Genomic DNA, 21,858 nt, shown 5'->3' on the forward strand with positions numbered 1-21,858 from the left:
TCCGATATGGTCCCCCGGGGATCAGAGGCTAGACGTAGATTTATCTATTTGATATTAGAGCAACATTTTCAAGATGTTGTTTCTCAATAAAATGGTGAGACCAACATCTAGAGTTTGGAAACATTTCCACAGTGCAATTTCTGCTGAGAGCAAAGCTGCAATCTGCAAATATTGTGAGAAGAAATATTCTTTTCCAAATGCTACAAGGAGGACAAAATACATACTGGCACGCCAAAGGTGCCCTAAAGACACAAATAAATACTTTTTGGAATGAAATGATGAGGACCAGAATGAAAGTGACTTTAGTAGCTTTTCCCTCCAGTTCTCATTTCAGAAAAACTCTTTCTGCTGCTTCTGGATCATCACAAAGTGTTTCTTCACCAGCAGCATCTTCAAGTAAGGAAGTGTTACAAACCATGCCCCCCCCCCCCAAAAAAAAATACACAAAACCTTAATTTATAGAGAAAATTGCACCTGAAAATCAGGAGAAAATTCATCAAGCTTTTCAAAGAGCAATATATGTTTCTGGATCAGCCTTGTCAATAACTGAAAATGCACATTGGGAGGAAGCTTTTATATTATTATGAGGAAAAGGGGGGTGGTTGCCTGTTCTCATGTATAGGTGAAATGTTCTTTACCTACAAAAAATAACATTTTGAAAAGCAAGTTTTGTCTTATTTTATTTACTGAATAAGTCGTACTATTTCAAGCTAATACTTTTTATATACGCTGCATTTCACCTTAAAATGTGTAACAAAATGACTTTCAATTTGTAAAATTACTCCGCACTAGATTTATTTCAATTTTTCCGAAAATTTCACTTTTCGAGAATTTTTTTATTCTTTTTCTCATGGCTTCAAAATTTCTGGAAATTTTACATCTCTAGTCCTGGCTGAAGAAAATGGTGGTTCGGGCATAAGGGGTAGTCGTGAGTTTATAATCCAGGGGAGAGTTTAGGGTGGCCTCACCAGCTTAGTGAGACATACTGTACTGGTAGAACACAACAGCTATTACAGACAGTGAAAAGGCAAGCTAGCGAGAGCAAACGGATCGGAAAATCTCTGTAATGCCAACCTTTAAGTGGTGCTCTAAGTTTGACAGGTTTATCATATATTTGGCACAGAAATTTATTCTGAATCATCAATTCTGAATCAGACATATCTAATGGATAATGGAAAGAAAGAGATGACGTGGAGGGGGATTTAGAACTGCGGTCATCACCTTGCTTGCACAGTGTTGTGTCCTTTGTGGGAGTTCTGTGGGTGTCACGGCTCTTTTACTGAGGAAAATATTACTTCTGCTTAGGAAGGAAATTCTCATGTAAACAATGCTGACAATGGCAGTTTTTGGCCGACATGACCAGCTGGGCACAAGAAGGAGGTCAAAACCTAGCTGTGAAACATCTGCGGCTGGGTGCTGGCATGCTATGTTGATGAAGTATACAGGGAATTCCGGATAGGATAGAAAAGCCCTTGAAAAGCCCTTTCCTTGAGACTTTCACCAAAGAACATTGGTTTGAAATTGGTTTGAAATCCTGACTGTAACCACACACATTTACCTACTGCTGTAAAAGAAACATGGTGAGTCACGGCAGTGTTCCATCAAGTCCTCCCCAGGCAAACAGTCAAAGTATATGTAAACCCTCACCTTGTGGAGCAACCCATTCAGTTTAAAATAAAAATGAAAGGCTAAAATTTGTTTGTATATATATATATATATATATATATATATATATATATATATAACCCCCCCCCTTTTTTTGAAAGTGATCACATTCCCTCTGTTCTCAGCTGCATAAAAGCAACAGCAGAACACTGATCTTCCCAGCGAAAGGCTGTGCAGGGGGAGGGGGCTGTCAGGAAAAGTCTGATCATTGGAGGCCTGCGGGCTGAGTTCCCAGCACAGCTAGAGAACTGGCCATGGTGTGTTCCCCTGCTTAGTGTGGTCCTTTTTTTTAAAGGAAAGCAGAGGGACTGCTAAGATCACCAGGGATTTCACACAAAGGAAGCAATATAGAGAGAACAGGATACTTTATCTTAGGCCTTGTAGACACGACCGAACATGCCCGCTGAAACTGGTCCGTTTTCCGCGGACATGTTCGGTCGTGTGTAGGGCCGACCGGACAGTTTCCCGGCCTAGCGGACAGGTTTCCAGTGGACAAATGTTTCTTAGCATGCTAAGAAACATGTCCGCTTGAAGCCTGTCCGTCGTACATGTACGTCAGTCCGCTGGCCCGAGAACCCGCGCATGGCGTCAAAGTGATTCAACGCATGCGTGGAAGCATTGAACTTCCGGGTTCGCACACGTCGCCGCCACGTCAATGCGTCGTCACAGCGTCGTCTGTCCACAGGGAATTTGGTCTGATGGTGTGTACAGCCATCAGACCAAATGATTCCATCGGACCGTTTTCATCGGACAAGTCCGCTCATCTGTACGAGGCCTTACAAGTACATGGTACAGCAGACACATATCAGGAATTTGAAATGTTGGGTTTACCTACTATATAAAGACACAAATAAGGGATCTCTCTAACCTGCCAAAGGAATTGTATTTTTGTCTTTGGGAAGTGAAAGTAGAAACAGCTAACCAGTAAGCTCATCTCTCTGATTTCTCCTCCCATCAGAATGCACTATGCACTGCAGCTTTACTGGTAGGCTCCTTGCTCTGCTTCTCTCTCCCATACTCTGAGCTCTGCTGTACAATAGACTGCAAAAGGCTGTCAAGAACTTCCACTGAAGAAAAATAATAAACACCAGTGTGCTACTGAAAATAAATGAGATCAGTTGATAATTTTTCAGTCCACAAAAAGTTAATCGATATACAATATTTCTATACACCTTAAAGGGGTTGTAAAGGTACAATTTTGTTTTCCTAAATAGCTTCCTTTACCTTAGTGCAGTCCTCCTACACTTACCTGAATCTTCCATTTTTCTTTTAAATGTCCTTATTTCTTCTGAGAAATCCTCACTTCCTGTTCTTCTGTCTGTAACTCCACACAGTAATGCAAGGCTTTCTCCCTGGTGTGGAGTGTCATGCTCGCCCCCTCCCTTGGACTACAGGAGAGTTAGGACGCCCACTAACACAAAGCTTTTTTCTCTATCTGCAACTTGGAAAGCGTCCTGACTCTTCTGTAGTCCAAGAGAGGGGGCGAGCATGACACTCCACACCAGGGAGAAAGCCTTGCATTACTGTGTGGAGTTACAGACAGAAGAACAGGAAGTGAGGATTTCTCAGAAGAAATAAGGACACTTAAAAGCAAAATGGAAGGATGAGGTAAGTGAAGGAGGACTGCACTAAGGTAAAGGAAGCTATTTATGGAAAAAAATTGGACCTTTACAACCCCTTTAAAAATATAGACATCTCAATGTGCAAAAATGCTGAATGGATAGTGACAGTCCTGGAATGGTAAATGAATCATAAACACAGGATCCAATGAATCAGTGAGTCCTCAGTAATAAAACGGTGCTGAACTTTCAGCCGAAATGATGTATAAAAATGTGCTCAAAAGGCTGCTCCTTTCCCAGTTGACGACTAATAGGAGAAACGCATTGGATGGAGGCAAATCTGTGACATCATCGCGCACGGAGCGGCGGGTGTGGTCCGTGGCCGTGTTTGTAATTGTATCTGTACATCAAACCGCTGGTGTTTCGTCAGCTTAATCTGTTCAACCTGTCTTTTTAATAAATGCACGGTGTAACGGAACTATGTATTCTGCCTGGACATCTATAATCATCATGCAGTGAGGCATACAAAGGGTTAATTGTAGAGTGACTCTTTTACTGCTAAATTCTAATGTCCCCTTCTTCAGCTAATTGACTCTCTTTTGTGTATTGTAAGTTAGCAGTCTCCTGTCAGGTGTATGCTGATGGGATTATCTGTGAGTGTGTATTGTTCTAAAGGTTAATTGAATTCTATTGATAAAGGAATGTGTCTGGTCAGGTCATGTTAAACATAGCTCGGAGCTAAGTGTCTGGATACTGATTGGCTCAAGGGGATGTCATTATTTCAAAGTATCTGTATTGAAGCTCCCCCTGTGTTAGGAGGGGGGCGGAGATTTTCATTGTTCCTGTAACAGCTTGTAACCAGATATAAACCAGGTGAATGTACCCTTCAAAACGTAGCCCCGTCTCGTTCTTGAAAGAGGATTCTATGGGACTATTATTCTGCTCCTTTTATAGCTGGACCTGACTCTCTCTCTCAGGATCTCGTGGATGGGGTATACCAGCTGTACTTGCATATCGCAACTTGCCAGGGAACGTCTCCAACGGCTGATACCCTCTCACCACTTGGGTAGCCGTTACACACGGCTTTATGTACTGCACCATGACGTCTACTCCTTTGTTTATATACATATGAGAGTGGCAGCAAGTTTACGAACTTAAAGGTGCAACAGCCAAACGTCCAGATAACATCGCTGTGGAATCTGATGATTTTGCCTTACCAGCTGAAGCTGTGCGGATGTTTCTCATGGCGAGTTAGATCTCTATAATTCAAGATCCTACTAATCTGGTAAGAGGCGTGAATCTATCATATAGGTTTATCATATATTTGGCACAGAAATGTATTCTGAATCATCAGTTCTGGGCATACTTATTCTAAGATGACTCAAGACATATCTTATGGAATAAGAAAGAAAGAGATGACGTGGAGGGGGATTTAGAACCGGGGTCATCACCTTGCTTGCACAGTGTTGTGTCCTTTGTGGGAGTTCTGTGGGTGTCACGGCTCTTTTATTGAGGAAAATATTACTTCTGCTTAGGAAGGAAATTCTCACGTAAACAATGCTGACAATGGCAGTTTTTGCTGACATGACCAGCTGGGCACACGAAGGAGGTCAAAACCTAGCTGTGAAACATCTGGCGCTGGGTGCTGGCATGTTATGTTGATGAAGAATATACGGGGAATTCCGGATAGGATAGAAAAGCCCTTTCCTTGAGACTTTCACCAAAGAACATTGGTCTGAAATCCTGACTGTAACCACACACATTTACTTACTGCTGTAAAAGAAACATGGTGAGTCACGGCAGTGTTCCATCAAGTCCTCCCCTGGAAAACAGTCAAAGTATATGTAAAGTCTCACCTTGTAGAGCAACCCATTCAGTTTAACCACTTACAGACCGAAGGATATGCCCCCTTAATGCGACACGGCACTGCGCCGCTTAAACTGACAATTGCGCGGTCATGTGACGTTGTATCCAAACAAAATTGATGTTCTTTTTTTTCCCACAAATAGAGCTTTCTTTTGGTCATATTTGATCACCTTTGCGGTTTTTATGTTTTGCGCTATAAACAAAAAAACAGCGACAATTTTGAAAAAAAAAACGATTCTTTTTACTTTTTGCTGTAATAAATATCCCAAAAATGTAAAAAAAAAATGTATTTATCAGTTTAGGTCGATATATATTCTTCTACATATTTTTGGTAAAAAAAAAATCATAATAAGCGTATATTGATTGGTTTGAGCAGAAGTTATAGGGGTAGATCCACGTACAACGGCGCATTAGTACGCCGGGCGTAGCGTATCTAAGATACACTACGCCACCGTAACTTACCTTTTTTTTCGAATCCTCAAAGAATTTGCGCCGTAACTTACAGCGGCGTAGTGTATCTTTGGCGGCGTAATGGCGCGGCATTCAAATCTCTGTGATGGGGGCGTGTTTTATGTAAATACGTCGGGACCCGACGTAAACAACGTTTTTTTTAACTGCACATGCGCCGTCCGTGGGGGTATCCCAGTGCGCATGCTCGAAATTAACCCGGAACAAGCCAATGCTTCCGACGGTGACGTCATTCTACGCAAATCCCTATTCGCGAACGACTTACGCAAACGACGTAAACATTTCTAATTTCTACACGGGAACGACGGCCATACTTAACATTGAGTACGCCACCATATAGCAGCTTTAACTATACGCCGGAAAAAGCCGAACGCAAACGACGTAAAAAAATGCGCCGGCCGTACGTACCTTCGTGGATCGCCGGAACTAGCTAATTTGCATACTCGACGCGGAATTCGACGGAAACGCCACCTAGCGGCCGCCGAAAAATTGCATCTTAGATCCGACGGCGTACTAAGACGTACGCCTGTCGGATCGACCCGAGATGCCGTCGTATCTTGTTTTGTGGATACAAAACAAAGATACGACGCGGGAAATTAAAAATTACGCCGGCGTATCAATAGATACGCCGGCGTAATTCTTTTGTGGATCTTCCCCGCAGAGTCTACAAAATAGGGGATAGATTTATGGCTTTTTTATTATAATTTTTTTTTACTAGTAATGGCGGCGATCAGCGATTTTTAGGAGGACTGCAACATTGCGGCAGACAGATCGGACACTTATGACATTTTTTTGGGGACCAGTGACATTCATACAGAGATCAGAGCTAAAAATAGCCACTGATTACTGTGTAAATGTCACTGGCAGGGATAGGGGTTAACACTAGGGGGCGATCAAGGGGTTACCTAGGGAGTGTTTCTAACTGTGGGGGGATGGGACTGCCTAGGGGAGGAGACCGATCGCTGCTCCTAATCAGTAGGAGCAGCAGATCTGTCTTTCCTCCCCTGACAGAACGGAGAACTGTCTGTTTACATTGACAGATCTCCATTCTGTCTCTGTCAGGAGCGGTCGCGGGTGGCCAGTGGGCATCGCTCCAGCTGGCCATATGCATCGAATCCGGTGTTGCGCCGTGGGCGCGCTGGCCTCCTAGAGCTCTAAAAGTGGCCGACGTACAGTTACGGCGATTTGCCCAGGGGAGCCAACCTGCCGCAGTATAAATGCGATGGCTGGTCCTTAAAGGGGTTGTAAAGGAATTTTTTTTTTTACCTAAATATCTTCCTTACCATTTTGCTTTTAAATGTCCTTATTTCTTCTGAGAAAGAGGCTTTCTCCACACCAGGGAGAAAGCCTTGCATTACTGTGTGGAGTTACAGACAGAAGAACAGGAAGTGAGGATTTCTCAGAAGAAATAAGGACATCTAAAAGCAAAATGGAAGGATGAGGTAAGTGAAGGAGGACTGCACTAAGGTAAAGGAAGCTATATAGGGAACAAAAATTTTCCTTTACAACCCCTTTAAAGTGGAGTTCCACCCAGGAAAAAAACATTTGCCCAAAAATCATAAAAAAAAATTAAAAGAAAAATGTGAAAAAAAAAAAAATTATACTCACCCAAAATACCTGTTGCTATGCGGAAGTTTGTAATCTGCCTCTTTTGTAGCCGCGTCTGTCTTCTTCATCTTCTTCTAGTGAATGGGGCGTGCTGCTTTCTGGGAACTGTGTGTGTTCTCAGAGAGCAGCCTCCCATTCACAAGTCGGCGCGAGACTCGCGCATGCGCAGTAGGAAATGGGCAGTGAAGCCGTAAGGCTTTACTGCCTGTTTCTCCTAGTGTGAATGGCGGCGCGGGATCTGCATCGATCGTGGGATCGGCATCGGGGGGGGGGGGCCATCAGCGCGGGCAAGTAGGACAGGGAAGTGTCCTTATTAAAAGTCAGCAGCTACACGGTTAGTAAAATTTGAGGGTGGAATCCCGCTTTAAGTGGTTGAATCAAGCTCAAGTAAAAGGATAGAGCTGGCAACTCTGTAGGCCATATAGCGATTTTAATGGTTGGTTATGTAGCGCCCCCCTACTTTCAGTACGAGCGCTACACTAAAGTTAGTGGGGAATGGGAGGCTTAGTTTTACTCCCATTCACGAATTATGGAAATTCAGGCTGCTGTCAATTCCAGAATTTGTCCTGTAGGTCAGTCTGCGCTCCAGGGGTACGTTATCACCCCTGGGCGGCAGTTGGCGCTAGAGGGATTCTGGCAGACCCACCTGCTCCCAGCAGCCAATCAGAGGAGTTCTTCCCTCGTGGGGCATGCTGGGGGAGGATATATCTGTGGCAGCCGCCTTTAGCGGGCTCTTCTTGCGGGGCCCGAGTTCCATGTGCGGTACCCACCTTCAGGGTACGCGCATCCATGGGTCCTGCCATGCCGAGGCCGTGTACCATGCAGAGCCTCCTCCTACTATTGAGAGGGGCCCCAGCGACTTCTGCTGAGAGGATCCTAAACTGGGAGCTGTGCGATGGGGGATTGGCCCGGGAGAACCTAGAACCAGAGGTTGTCCAGGAGGCCTAGACGAACCAGAGGGGATCCGGTCACCACACCGTATGACAGGTATGCTCAAGCTGTCAGTGGGTGACATTCAGGGCTCAAGTCCTGCGGGAACACGTGGGAACGGAGTTCCTGCACTTTTTTCACAGCAGGAACTCCGTTCCCTTTGCAGGACTAGAGCAGCCGAGAGCAACCGAGCCGCCCGAGCCAATCCTTCACTAAGCGGCGATGCCCAGCTCGAGTCACTGTCAGGGGCAGGCGAACCTTAGTAATCCTTTATGTTACTGGCCGTTTCCTGTATCTGGATTCATCGGGTAGTGTACGGGTATTCTGTCACTTCCTCGATGCCGCAATGTCTCCTGGGAGCTTTTGACATTATCCCAGGAGACATTGCGGAGGTCTGCCGTGAGGTATCGCGGGATTTAGAAAGAACTTGCTTGGATTACTAAGGTACAGTGGATCGAAAAAAAAAAACATGCGGTTTAGTAATTATGCATTTGAGCGTATAATTTTTTTTTGGTGGGGGAGTGGATCTTGGGTGGGAGTTCCCACACTTTTTTCCCCAGGACTTGACCCCTGGTGACATTGATTGAACTAACTGGGAGGATTTGCTCAAACTGTTTTTTCACAAATCCTAAATTGTCCAGCCTGTGGCAGAGGCCCTGAGTCAGGCCTGTGGCAGAGGTCTGTTTCCTCCCTGTTATTTGTAAGTGATGCTACGGCTGCCAGGCCTGAGATAACTGCCCGTCCAGGGGCACTTTACCCACCCTGATTGGGGTGGCGACGAATTGAGCTACACTATTGCTGAGAGCAGGCTTGCTCTCTCTCTGAATATCCAAGGCCTGATACTAAAAGTTCCTCTACGCTCATCAACCTTCTCTATCGTGTGTCATGTTGATGTTGGCCGTGTTGGGCCTTGGAATAAAGCATTGAAAAACTGAATTGGTGTCTGGACACTTGCTCTTTGCTCACATTCACAGAAATCACCCCTAGACCAAGTCAAGAAGGTAACTTAGAAAGCCAGTCCCAAAACTAATCAGCGGCTCCTTCGGGGGTGAGCGCTACAGTTACAAAAAGTGACAAGCAAAACAGCTGACACGTTTCGGCATTTTGTTATAATGAGCTCACAGCTGCTACTGCAGCAAAGCCAGAAAAGAGCTTGCCAATAAAAAATGATCAGGTAGCTCACTATTATATGACTCTCAAAGCGTGTCTTTCCCTTGTAGGCTGCACCCACAGGGGTTCTCAGGCTCTTCTGTTACTCCAGGAAACTGTTCCTGCAGTGAAAGCAGGAGGAGCTCGGGGAACATCCATTCCCTGATCCCTCCTGCAACTAATGATGCTGGAAGTGATGTGTATTACGTCACTTCCAGTATCACTTCCAGGGTCACAGATGTCATCCCTCTGCTAGTGTAACTGAGAATGCAGCTATTCCAACACAATCTGTGCTTTAATAGTTGGTTACATGGGGACACTTTTTATATATGTATGTATATATATATATATATATATATATATATATATATATATATATATATATTTGTATATTTTTGGTATTTTGGTATATTTTTTGAAAAATAAATCCTGTGTGGTAAATGCATGTATAAATAATGTGTGGGGTAGAAATGTAATTTCATTGTGAATTTGTTTCTACAAAATCTTATCTTATAGAAGAACAGGGGAGACATTGGACTCCCAATGTCTCCATAAAGAGTATCACCTGCCCATGCTATTGCATAAGGGGCTTGTTAGCACACTTGTGACTGAGAGCATTAAATAATTTTTTTATTTAAAGTGTAAAAAAAATTACATATATGAAGCACAGTGGACCAACACCAGCAGATGACACGGCTCCCCAAGTCATCACAGACTGTGGAAACTTCACACTGGACTTCAAGCATCTTGCATCCTCCATACTCTGGGTCTACTGTCCTAATTTTGTCTAGTACCGTGTTTCCCCGAAAATAAGACCTACCCTGAAAATAAGACCTAGTGTGATTTTCGGGAAGGGCTGCAATATAAGCCCTACCCCGAAAATAAGCCCTAGTTTAAAGTGCTGTTGAAATACTAGAGTACACTCTATTACAGTGTTATTAAGTGTAGACTGTGTGTGTTTATGCAATCTAGTTGTGCCAAATACCTTTGGCATATCGCTGACCTCCCGCTGATCTCAGCTGATCTCACGCTGCTCTCCTCTTCTCCTCTCCTCTCAGCTGTCAGTGGGGGATCTCAAGTCCCCTCCCTCTGCAGTTCTTGGAGCTGGAAAGAGGCTTCCGACGGGGCACAGAAGCGCCGAGCAGCGCTCAGCTGATGTCACTCTGCTCTGCTGCAAGCTGTCAGCGGGGGATGTTGGGCCCCCCTCCCTCTGCAGTGCTTGGAGCTGGGATGAGGGCTTCGGCTGGCCATGGAAGCGCCGACCAGCGCTCAGCTGATGTCACTCTGTTCTTCTGCAAGCTGTCAGCGGGGGGATGTCAGGCCCCCCTCCCTCTGCAGTGCTCGAAGAGGGGAAGAGAGCTCTGGTGGGTTACAGATGTGCCCAGCACTATAAGAAGGTATGTGGCACTATAGGATTGCAGAGACATACACATTTTGCAATATGTGGACCTGTTTGAGTGGATTCTAGGATTTTACAAGCACTTTACGAAGTTCCACAGGTGATTTCTGACAGGCATGGGAGAGAGAAGACAGCACATGGCATGATAAGACCTACCCCGAAAATAAGCCCTAGTGTGTTTTTGGCTGCCAAAATTAATATAAGACCCAGGCTTATTTTCGGGGGAAACACGGTAGTTGGACAGGGCCCAGGAGAGGAAAGGGCATATCCTCAACTGATGGATCTTTAGTGATCTTACTCCTTGACAAGCACAATGTGACTTCTATTGTCTGTCAACACAACAGAGGGAGAACTACTAGACAAAATTAGGACATGGACAGTAGGTCGTGCTAAATATTTGACTGAACTTCTACGGATCTGTGCTGGCAAAACTTCTGAAAATATCAATCCTCAGACATCTCTGGCGACCAGGATTTTCTCTGGTTCACCACTGTATCCACATAGGGAGAAAATCCCTCTTGGGTGGGTGGCAGTTGAACATACACGTGCATGTGATGGATGGACATTCCCCTCTGATCCTCTACTCCTAATTGAATTATCATATTTGGGATGATGAAACGCTCTTAACGGTGATCCAACTTTTAGCTTTGAAAATAATAAACCTGGTGTAATCCCTGAAAAAGATATAAACCATGAGTGTTTTCCGAAAGGCGTTGGGTGGTCTGGCACCTTGACAGCTTCTGGGCTTTGGTTCTTAGATGGTTTTTAACTTTATGTTTTTCAGTCATATGTTTTTGGTTTTATCCAATGTTTTGTATCATGCCTTTCATGATGAATTGTCTATTTATGTAAAACATTTTAATTTAAATATATTTTTTCATTCTTTCTGTCTGTGATCCAATCAAAGTCGCACTTCTTTGAGGGAAACTTTTTTGTGCTACTCTGGGTCCTTGGTTTACAAATGAGATGCAAAATTTGCTCTCATCAGAAAAGAGGACTTTGGACCCATGAGCAACAGACCAGGTGTGTTTTTCTTTAGCCCAGGTAAGACACTTCTGATGTTGTTTGTTGGTCAGAAGGCTTGACAAGAGGAATACGACATTTGAAGCCCATGTCCAGGATCTGTCTGTTTGTGGTGTCTCTTGATGCCCTGACTCCAGCCTCAGTCCCCAACACTTTTGAATGGCCTTTTCCTGACAATCCTCTCCAGGCTGTGGTCATCCCTGCTGCTTGTGCACCTTTTTCTTCCACACTTTTCCCTTCCACATAACTTTCTATTAATGTGCTTTGATACAGCACTTTGGAAACATCCAACTTCTTTTGCAATTACCTTTTTGAGGCTTTCCCTCCTTATGGAGGGTGTCAATGATGGATTTCTGCACAACTGTCAGGTCAGCAGTCTTTCCCATGATTGTGATTCCTACTGAACCAGACTGAGAGACAATTTAGGCACCCTTTGCAGGTGTTATGGCTTAATTAGCTGATTAGAGTGGGATACTATGGGGCAGATCCTCAAAGAAATTACGCCAGCGTATCTGTTGATACGCCGCGTAATTTCAAATTTTGCGCGCCGTATCTTTTTTTTTCGTATCCACAAAACAAGATACGACGGCATCTGTGTTAGACCCGACAGGCGTATGCCTTAGTACACCGTCGGATCTTAGATGCAATTTTTCTGCGGCCGCTAGGTGGCGTTCCCGTCGTATTCCGCGTCGAGTATGCAAATTAGTTATTTCCGACGATCCACGAACGTACGAGCGGACGTCGCATTTTTTTACATCGTTTCCTAGAATATTGCACCTTTTCACAATATTCTAATTTTCTGAGATTGTGGATTTGGGGTTTTCATGAGCTTGAACTATCTTGCTTTGCATGTAATGAGTCTATCTCATATATTAGTTTCACCTTTTAACCACTTAACCCCCGGACCATTATGCAAGTAAAGGACCTGGCCCCTTTTTGTGATTCAGCACTGCGTCGCTTTAACTGACAACTGCGCGGTCGTGCGACATGGCTCCCAAACAAAATTGGCGTCCTTTTTTCCCACAAATAGAGAGGGGGTTAAATGTGCCCTAAGGGAGTGTTCTCAGGCCCCGTACACACGACCGAGTTTCTCGGCAGAATTCAGCCAGAAACTCGATCGGAGCCGTATTCTGCCGAGAAACCCGGCCGTGTGTACACTTTCGGCCGAGGAAACCAACGAGAATCTCGTCGGGCCAAATAGAGAACATGTTCTCTATTTCCTCGTTCCTCAATGGGAAAAGTTGGCCCTCCGAGATCCTTGGCGGCTTCACAAGAAACTCGACGAGCAAAACGATGTGTTTTGCTCGTCGAGTTTCTCGGCAGTGTGTACGGGGCCTTACTGTGGTGGGGGGGCGTAGCTGTGCGTGTGACGTCACTGATCGTCATTCCCTAACACAGGGAACAGACAATCAGTGACAGCCACACTAGGAAGAACGGGGAAAGGATTGTTTACATTTTCCTCTCCCCGTTCTTCAGCTCTGTGACCCGATCACGGGACACCGGCGGCGATCGGGTCTGTGGGTTCCGTGGGCGCGGTCACGGAGAACAGGACCAGGTTGCGGGCGCCTCGCTCGCGACCCACGGCTGGGCTCTTAAAGGCAACGTACAGGTACATGCCTGTGCCCAGCCGTGCCCTTCTGCCGACGTTGCATTAGTGAAATAAATGAACTTTTGCACAATTTTCAAATTTTTCGAGTTTCACCTGTAGGCATATTTTTAGTAGGTGGCACTTAGCAGTAAAAGGATTCCCAAAACACATTTTTTTACAAGAAAAGGTTGGTTGCCTCTTTAAAACCACACTGTTCAAAATGATTAGTAGAGATCTTCTTTAACGAATGCTTCTACTGTACATCTGTGAAAATAAAAAATTTACATAACCACTTGTGCCTCAAGCCTCATCCTTGCATTTCCAGTATTAACAGTGGGTGCAAACCAAACTTGGCACCGCAGACCATCTCTAATTGGCACATAATATTAAAACCATGTGTGTGTTTCAACATTCTTTGTCAGACGTTCCATCAATGCTTGCTGCATAATGAAAGTAAAATATTTACTCTTAAGAAACCAATGTCCTCCTGGGTGATTCATGCGCTTGTCTTTCATGTGTGAGCTGCTGAAAGATTGCCTTTGTTTCCCGGACTTGTTGTAGCATTACCCAGGCTATGTTGGGTAAATAACAGGCATCAGGACTTTCTGCAAAAAATTAGGCATCCTAATGGGGAAAGTGGGGTGGGGGCAGTTTTTGGGAGCTGGCAAAGAGATAAGAGTACCTAAAGAATAAGGGGTAGATTCAGGTAGATTAGCGTAAATTTCTGCGGGCGTAGCGTATCTCAGATACGATACGCCGCCGTAACTTAGTGAGTAGTGTTGAGCGGAATACGCCATATTCGATTTCGCGATATATCACGAATATATAGAAGAATATTCGTGAAATATTCGCTAAAATCGAATATTCGTGATATTTTATAAAAAAAAAAAAAAAAATTGCGAAATTTCGCTAATGCGAATGCGAAAATGATTGCGAATTTTTGATAACTGTGGTAGGAGAACTCTGATTGGCTCTGATGCAAAAGAAGGGCGGAGAAAGTATTTGCGAATATTCGGAAATCGAATATTGGTGATATTTTATCGAAATTTCGCTAATGCGAATGCAAAATTGATTGCGAGATTTTGACAACTCTGATTGGCTCTGATGCAAAAGAAGGGCGGAGAAAGTATTCGCGAATATTCGGAAATCGAATATTCGCGATTGCGAATATTCGGCAACATAAAAGGATCGCCTCAGCTTAGCTACTCGGCCCAGGGTCTCTAATCATACCAGCAATGCTTTTAGACGTCACTAGGATGTGATCTGTTTTAAAAATAAAATTGAAAAAATGCGAATATTCGGAATAACGAATATTGGCCGCGAAATTCGAGATATTCGCGAATACTCGAATATGCCATATTCGAGCCGAATATTCGCAATAGAACCTGTGCCCTAAGTTACAGCGGCGTAGCATAAATCTGCCGGCGTAAGCGCGCCTAATTCAAATTGTGAAGAGGTGGGCGTGTTTTATGTAAATAAAACATGACCCCACGTAAATGATGTTTTTGACTAACGGCGCATGCGCCGTCCGTGAACGTAACCCAGTGCGCATGCTCCAAATTAACCCGCAAAAAGCCAATGCTTTCGACGTGAACGTGAATTATGCACAGCCCTATTCGCGAACAACTTACGCAAACGACGTAATCAACGTAAAATTCGACGCTGGCCCGACGTCCATACATAGGATATGCCTCATATATCAGGGGTAACTTTACGCCAGAAAAAGCCTAACGTAAACGACGTAAAAAAATGCGCCGGACGGACGTACGTTTCTGAATCGGCGTATCTACCTAATTTGCATATTCCTTGCATAAAATCGACGGAAGCGCCACGTAGCGGCCAGCAAAAATATGCAACTAAGATACGACGGCGTAAGAGACTTACGCCAGTCGGATCTTAGCCAAATTCTGGCGTATCTTGTTTTCTGAATACAGAAAAAAGATACGCCGGAGCATCCTAGAAGCTTCAGCCCGAAGCCGAGCCGGGAACCCGGGGGGGGGGGGGGGGTTTCGCGCGCGCGGTCGGTGGAGCGGCGCAGGGTGACCTACATGAGTGTGTGTGTGTGTCACACACACTGACATAACCTGCATACACTACCATGTGACCTGACTACACTGGCCAGTGACCTGACTACACTGACCTGTAACCTGACTACACTGACCTGTGACCTGACTACACTGACCTGTGACCTGACTACACTGGCCAGTGACCTGACTACACTGGCCAGTGACCTGACTACACTGGCCAGTGACCTGACTACACTGGCCTGACTACACTGACCTGTGACCTGACTACACTGACCTGCCTACACTGACCTGTGACCTGACTACACTGACCTGTCTACACTGACCTGACTACACTGACCTGTGACCTGACTACAGTGACCTGACTACACTGACCTGTGACCTGACTATACTGACCTGACTACACTGACCAGTGACCTGACTACAGTGACCTGACTACAGTGACCTGTAACCTGACTACACTAACCTGTAACCTAACTACACTAACCTGTAACCTGACTACACTAACCTGTAACCTGACTACACTAACCTGTAACCTGACTACACTAACCAGTGACCTGACTACACTAACCAGTGACCTGACTACACTAACCAGTGACCTGACTACACTAACCAGTGACCTGACTACACTAACCAGTGACCTGACTACACTGACCTGTAACCTGACTACACTGACCTGTAACCTGATTAAAGTGACCTGTGACCTGACTACAGTGACCTGACTACACTGAGCTGTGACCTGACAACAGTGACAAGTGACCTGACTACAGTGACCTGACTACACTGACCTGACTACACTGACCTGTGACCTGACTACACTGACCAGTGACCTGACTACACTGACCAGTGACCTGACTACAGTGACCTGACTACACTGACCTGTAACCTGACTACACTGACCTGTGACCTGACTACACTGACCTGTGACCTGACTACACTGGCCAGTGACCTGACAACACTGGCCAGTGACCTGACTACACTGGCCAGTGACCTGACTACACTGGCCTGACTACACTGACCTGTGACCTGACTACACTGACCTGACTACACTGACCTGTGACCTGACTACACTGACCTGTGACCTGACTACAGTGACCTGACTACACTGACCTGTGACCTGACTATACTGACCTGACTACACTGACCAGTGACCTGACTACAGTGACCTGACTACAGTGACCTGTAACCTGACTACACTAACCTGTAACCTGACTACACTAACCAGTGACCTGACTACACTAACCAGTGACCTGACTACACTAACCAGTGACCTGACTACACTGACCTGTAACCTGACTACACTGACCTGTAACCTGATTAAAGTGACCTGTGACCTGACTACAGTGACCTGACTACACTGAGCTGTGACCTGACAACAGTGACAAGTGACCTGACTACAGTGACCTGACTACACTGACCTGACTACACTGACCTGTGACCTGACTACACTGACCAGTGACCTGACTACACTGACCAGTGACCTGACTACACTGACCTGTGACCTGACTACACTGGCCAGTGACCTGACTACAGTGACCTGACTACACTGGCCAGTGACCTGACTACAGTGACCTGACTACACTAACCTGTAACCTAACTACACTAACCTGTAACCTGACTACACTAACCTGTAACCTGACTACACTAACCTGTAACCTGACTACACTAACCAGTGACCTGACTACACTAACCAGTGACCTGACTACACTAACCAGTGACCTGACTACACTGACCTGTAACCTGACTACACTGACCTGTAACCTGATTAAAGTGACCTGTGACCTGACTACAGTGACCTGACTACACTGAGCTGTGACCTGACAACAGTGACAAGTGACCTGACTACAGTGACCTGACTACACTGACCTGACTACACTGACCTGTGACCTGACTACACTGACCAGTGACCTGACTACACTGACCAGTGACCTGACTACAGTGACCTGACTACACTGACCTGTAACCTGACTACACTGACCTGTGACCTGACTACACTGACCTGTGACCTGACTACACTGGCCAGTGACCTGACTACACTGGCCAGTGACCTGACTACACTGGCCAGTGACCTGACTACACTGGCCTGACTACACTGACCTGTGACCTGACTACACTGACCTGACTACACTGACCTGTGACCTGACTACACTGACCTGTCTACACTGACCTGACTACACTGACCTGTGACCTGACTACAGTGACCTGACTACACTGACCTGTGACCTGACTATACTGACCTGACTACACTGACCAGTGACCTGACTACAGTGACCTGACTACAGTGACCTGTAACCTGACTACACTAACCTGTAACCTGACTACACTAACCAGTGACCTGACTACACTAACCAGTGACCTGACTACACTAACCAGTGACCTGACTACACTGACCTGTAACCTGACTACACTGACCTGTAACCTGATTAAAGTGACCTGTGACCTGACTACAGTGACCTGACTACACTGAGCTGTGACCTGATAACAGTGACAAGTGACCTGACTACAGTGACCTGACTACACTGACCTGACTACACTGACCTGTGACCTGACTACACTGACCAGTGACCTGACTACACTGACCAGTGACCTGACTACACTGACCTGTGACCTGACTACACTGGCCAGTGACGTGACTACAGTGACCTGACTACACTGGCCAGTGACCTGACTACAGTGACCTGACTACACTAACCTGTAACCTGACTACACTAACCTGTAACCTGACTACACTAACCAGTGACCTGACTACACTAACCTGTAACCTGACTACACTAACCAGTGACCTGACTACACTAACCAGTGACCTGACTACACTGACCTGTAACCTGACTACACTGACCTGTAACCTGAGTCAGGTTACCTGACTACACTGACCTGTGACCTGACTACAGTGACCCGACTACACTGAGCTGTGACCTGACAACAGTGACAAGTGACCTGACTACAGTGACCTGACTACACTGACCTGACTACACTGACCTGTGACCTGACTACACTGGCCAGTGACCTGACTACACTGACCTGTGACCTGACTACACTGGCCAGTGACCTGACTACACTGGCCAGTGACCTGACTACACTGACCTGTGACCTGACTACACTGACCCGACTACACTGACCATTGACCCGACTACACTGACCAGTGACCCGACTACACTGACCTGTGACCTCACTACACTGACCTGTGATTTCACTACACTGACCTACATACACAATCACTGACCCCCATCCACTCCAGATCTGACCTCCCCCAGTACACTGTGTCCATTGTTTATTTCGGGTGGACTATTCCTTTAATATCATTAGATCATAGCTGGATCAGACACGGAGCATTGATCAGATTTGATCCATCATCAGCCACAACACCGAGCACAGTGGAAATCAGACCAGATGAGCCTATTACACATCCCTCCTCCTCCCCCCACCTCGGGGCACACTGACCCACTGGACACCAGGAGGAAATCCGATCAGATAAGTGGGAGACATCCATCCCCTGTCAGTGCAAACAGAGAGCTGTGTGTTTAAGGAGTCATTTTTTGTTTCAGAAGATTTGCAAAATCATTTGCTGTAGCCTCCTTGTACCTGCAGGCTGCAGTGCTCGGGTGTCCTTTTTTCCTGAGTCCTGTCACACTGCCTGGATGGCCGCCGGCGCAACAGTCCACCTCCTCATCACAGACTCCAGCCTGGCTGTGCGTGACGTCATGCTTGGCGCAATTTGTCTCCTGTTTTGAAGGGGCCAGCCGTGCATGACGTGACGCATCATCACGTCCCGGCCGCGAATCGCGATAGCCCATTGGTCCACTGTGATGTCCATCATAACAGCGCAGCGCGCGCCTTTGATGGACAGCTCACTGGCCAATCCTGGGATCGCGGGCGGGATCGTGGATGGACGCTCCAGTCGCACGGCACAGACAGACTCAGTCACAGGCTGTGACACTTATCCCTGCGCTCACAGTTTTTCAGGGGATTCGCATTCGCCGATTCGGGGCTATTAATGTTAATGTAAATGTCCGAGACTCGGGGCTTTTCAGGGTACCATTCGGGGCTCCAGCCCACCAAGCCCCGCCCTCCCGACGCCCCTGGTGCATACCCTAAACCAGTGGTCGGCAACCTACGGCATTGTTTTAGTGAAGCACCTTAACCACCTCCTATCCCGCCCATAGTCATATGACGTCCGCAGGAGGGATCTCCCATCCTGGGCGGGTGTCAAATGAGGTCCTGGGCTTCCCGGCCGTCTAGGGGCGTGCGCGCCCGCCGCGTCGCTCGGGAGCTGGTGGGTGTGCCTGGCGACCACGATGTCCCGTTAAAACAGCAGGACCTTGGATCTGTGTGTGTGTGTGTAAACACACAGATCAACGTCCTGTCAGGTGAGAGGAGACCGATGGTGTGTTCCCAGTACAGAGGAACACCGATCGGTCTCCTCCCTTTGTGAGTCCCTCCCCCTACAGTTAGAGTCACTCCCTAGGTAACACAATTAACCCCTTGATCACCTCCTAGTGTTAACCCCTTCCCTGCCAGTGTCATTTACACAGTAATAAGTGCATTTTAAAGCACTGATCGCTGTATAAATGTGAATGGACCCAAAAATGTGTCAAAAGTGTCCGATATGTCCGCAATGTCAGAGTCATGATAAAAATCACAATTCACCACCATTACTAGTAAAAAAAATGCCATAAATCTATCCCCTATTTTGTAGACGCTTTAACTTAAAAAGTAATGAAGGGTCTATATTTTTTAGCATAGGTGTATTTTAACCACTTAAGGACCGCCTCCTGCACATTAATGTCGGCAGAATGGCACGGCTGGGCACAAGCACGTACCTGTATGTCCTCTTTAAGTGCCCAGCTGTGGGTCGCGGGCGCGCGCCCGTGACCCGGTCCGAAGCTCCGTGACTGTGGCCGCGGGACCCGCGGACCCGATCGCCGCTGGAGTCCTGCGATCGGTCCCCGGAGCTGAAGAACAAGGAGAGCTGTGTGTAAAAACAGCTTCCCCGTTCTTAACAGTGGCGCTGTCATTGATCGTGTGTTTCCTGATATAGGGAAGCACGATCAATGACGTCACACGTCCAGCCCCGCCCCCCTACAGTTAGAAACACATATGGTGTCAGGCATGTCTGTCCTCCCCCATGATGCAGACATCACGAGGGGCACATGCACAACTAACATCCTCCTGTCTTTTCCCTTCCAGGTGACTCTACATATGCACTTGGGCCCCATCTCATGACTCCATACCGGACTCCCCAAACCACAGGAGAGCAAAGATACAATATGCTGCACACACACGTACCCGTGGAGTGGTGGAACGCACCTTTGGCCTCCTTAAGTCCCGTTTCCGATGCCTGGATAAGTCCGGGGGTACCCTGTTGTATTCCCCAAACTTTGTGTGCCAGATCATCGGTGCATGTTGCATTCTGCACAACTTTGCCGTGAGAAAGGCTACGTGATGACCTGACCCCCGAACCACGCAATCCCCCCCTAACCGAGGATAACCCATCTGCTGTGGGAGCAGCAGTCAGAAGACGCCCCACAGAAGACATCTTTGCACGTTAAACACACACATTCATCATGTCACAAGGAGAATGCACGCATGCACACCACTGTGGTCCCTAGCACACACACCCCACATCCTCATCAAATTGGATTAGACCAAAGTACACCGCACGGTACTTGGGAGCAGCAACGCCACGCCAAGGCTCCAATTATGTCGCTGTACATTCATACACCATTCACACGGGTCGTGGGGATCACTTCTCCCCAACGACTGAGGGTGACAAACCTTACTATCAGGAGTGTCACCCCCCACATTCACACACCATTCACACTGTAGCAGCACTCCTCACCGTGTGCTTTCAAAATTAAAATAAAAGCATCACCTGAGCCTTTTTTAAAAAAAGAAGCTCATCACCTGAGCATAATAAAAGAAAGAAGCTCATCACCTGAGCATAATAAAAAAAAAGAAGCTCATCACCCGAGCATAATAAAAAAAAGAAGCTCATCACCCGAGCATGTAAAAAAATATATAAATATATAGGCAGTTATTTTGCCTTACGGCAGCTGCGCCTGCTGCCACCTCTCTGGCTCCTCAGCTGCCTGGGGGGAGCCTGGGGTGGGGGGGGGGTGGGACATCTGAAGGGGGCTCACCCCCGGGTGGGCCACTCCTGGCAGGTGACGGCTGCCTGCCCTCCAAGGCAAAGGCAATCCGGGTGAGGACCAGGTTGGTTTGGGCCTGCATCCTCAGCTGGCGGGTGAGGTTAGCCCGCTCATTTCATTGCCTCCGTCTCCCCTCCTCCTGTATGGCAGCCGTGTTGGCGTTTAAAGCCTCAATAAGGCTATCAACCTTGGCCACCATGGTGACAGTGGTGGCCTGCAGGTCAACCACACAGGTGGCCACTGCAGAGCTGTTGCAGCTCACCTCCTGCACTGCCTCCCGGATTTGGCCAGCATTATCAGCCATCTGCTGGAGGTGCCCAGCTATCTCCCCCATATGCCGGGTCTGCTGGCTCTGGTCCAGGGCAATTTGGTCCTGGACATTACCGGGTACACCCCTTGTCTTCCTGGTCGCCTTTCTTGGGGCAGAAGA

Source organism: Rana temporaria, chromosome 5 (genome assembly GCF_905171775.1).
Source record: "Rana temporaria chromosome 5, aRanTem1.1, whole genome shotgun sequence".
NCBI lineage: Eukaryota > Metazoa > Chordata > Amphibia > Anura > Ranidae > Rana > Rana temporaria.